At 51.7% G+C, this 2267-nt stretch overlaps 1 pseudogene; it reads left to right on the forward strand.

Moving 5' to 3' along the window:
• Positions 1-1190: 1190 nt before the first annotated feature.
• Positions 1191-1308, forward strand: LOC126268411 (5S ribosomal RNA; annotated as a pseudogene).
• The last annotated feature ends 959 nt before the right edge of the window (positions 1309-2267 follow it).

The following is a 2267-nucleotide window of genomic DNA, read 5'->3' on the forward strand; positions in this document are numbered from 1 at the left end:
CAACTCACCCACCAACCTAATAAAAGTGAGTGGGTACAGACATTTGCGTATTTAAAGTAGCCAGTTATTCAGTATTCCACGGGCCCTGAACTTGTCTTCGTAAACAACAGCCACTGAACGACAAAATCAACTTCGTCCCCGATTTCCTCGGGGTACTTCCGGACACTTTCCGTTAGAGCTCGGCACCCGCCCACCGGAACAGTCTGCTGCGCCGAACCGGAGAGCAAACAAAGCGGCAGCAAGTCTCGAGCGCTACTTGTTCATCTGGCGGTGGCAGCGGCGGTGGGGGAGGAGGCCGGGGGAGGTCGAAGAAGGAGGCGAGTTCCGGAGCGCCTCGCCAGTCCCCGGGCTGTTTGCGGCGGTCCTTCTTTGAGGGCGGCCTTCAAAGAGGCCGGCTAGCTAGGCGAGGCGCCCCGGGCCACGGGGGCGGCGGCGGCGGCTGCTGCGGTGGCGGCGGCGGCGGCGGCGGCGGTGGAGGCCTTTGACGCGGCACCTCGGCGCCAGCCTACAGCCTGCAGCGTACAGCACGCAGCCAGCACCAAGCAGCCGGCCCGGAATGCCTCCGGAGTTAACCATCCCTGGTACGCGCCGCCCCCGGAGTCACCCAACTCCGGCACCCAGTTACCGCCCCCACTTCACTGCTCCAGTTTGCTCGACCGCAGCTGCCGCCGGCGGATTCCTTTCCTCCGATTGTCCTCTTCCAGCAGTGCTTCCCACCTTGCGAACGTGCGGGTAATTTTGTGAGGAGTGAAGAAGAGTTCGAAAACAGTTCGTAAGAACACTAGGAGGTTCGTTAATAGACTGTATTTTGCCCCTACGGTGCCAGGCCCTACTGACTGGGAACTTGCCAGGTAGCTCCTGTCGTCGCCGTAACCTACGTGTAACATTTCATTGCCAACTGGCAGGTGTTCATTCTACACAGTTGGATTAATAACAATTCAACAAAATTAACACAACTATTAGATACAAAGGGGGTTCCAAAAGGACTCAGATTAAGACTATTAAAATTGTGCGGCACAGCTCACATGGAAGACTTCCACTTGCAAAATAATCACACCATGCTGTTGAAAGTATTAATTAATTACCTTGGAAGCAGTTTCGACCTAACCGGTCATTTTACAGTCCCTTTACCAATAGAAAAGGCATAATGCATATGACAATAATTAAAACCATAATGCATTACTTTTAGAGGCAACGGCCTTGCCGCAGTGGATACACCGGTTCCCGTGAGATCACCGAAGTTAAGCGCTGCCGGTTGTGGTCGGCACTTGGATGGGTGACCATCCAGGTCGCCATGCGCTGTTGCCACTTTTTCGGGGTGCACTCAGCCTCTTGACGCCAATTCAGGAGCTACTCGACCGAATAGTAGCGGCTTCGGTCAAGAATACCATCATAACGATCGGGAGAGCGGTGTGCTGACCACACGCCCTCCTATCCGCATCCTCTACTGAGGATGACACGGCAGACGGATAGTCCCGGTAGGCCACTCGTGGCCTCAAGACGGAGTGCTTTTTTATGGAATTTAAAAATTTTTATGGTAAAATACTTGTAATTTCGTAAAGTACTTCATTATTACTTCTCGCTGTGCTACATGTGGTCCTATAAGCACGCATAGGATAAACCAAATAACACACAAAAAACGTCTGTGTGCCTTAAAATATGTACATAACTTTATTGTACGCCGTCATATATGATGATACAGTCACACCAATTCACAAATTTTTGGTCGACCATTATATTGAGGTGACAAAAATCGTAGGATATACAGACGGCGGTAATATCGTGTACACAAGGTATAAAAGGGCAGTGCATTGGCGGAGCAGTCCTTTGCACTCCGATAATTCGTGTGAAAACGTTTTCGCAGTGATTATGGTTCAAATGGCTCTGAGCACTATGCGACTTAACTTCTATGGTCATCAGTCGCCTCGAACTTAGAACTAATTAAACCTAACTAACCTAAGGATATAACACACATCCATGCCCGAGGCAGGATTCGAACCTGCGACCGTAGCGGTCGCTCGGTTCCAGACTGTAGCGCCTAGAACCGCGCGGCCACTCCGGCCGGCCAGTGATTATAGCCGCACGACGGGACTTAACACACTTTGAAGGCGGAATGATAGTTGGAGCTAGACGCATGGGACAATTCGTTTGGGAAATGGTTAGGAATTTTGAAATTCCGCGATACACAGTGTCAAGAGAATGCCGAGGATATCACACACCAGGCATTACCTGTCACCACGTGCAGCGCAGTGGCCGGCGGCCTTCAC

This window comes from Schistocerca gregaria, chromosome 4 (genome assembly GCF_023897955.1).
Source record: "Schistocerca gregaria isolate iqSchGreg1 chromosome 4, iqSchGreg1.2, whole genome shotgun sequence".
NCBI lineage: Eukaryota > Metazoa > Arthropoda > Insecta > Orthoptera > Acrididae > Schistocerca > Schistocerca gregaria.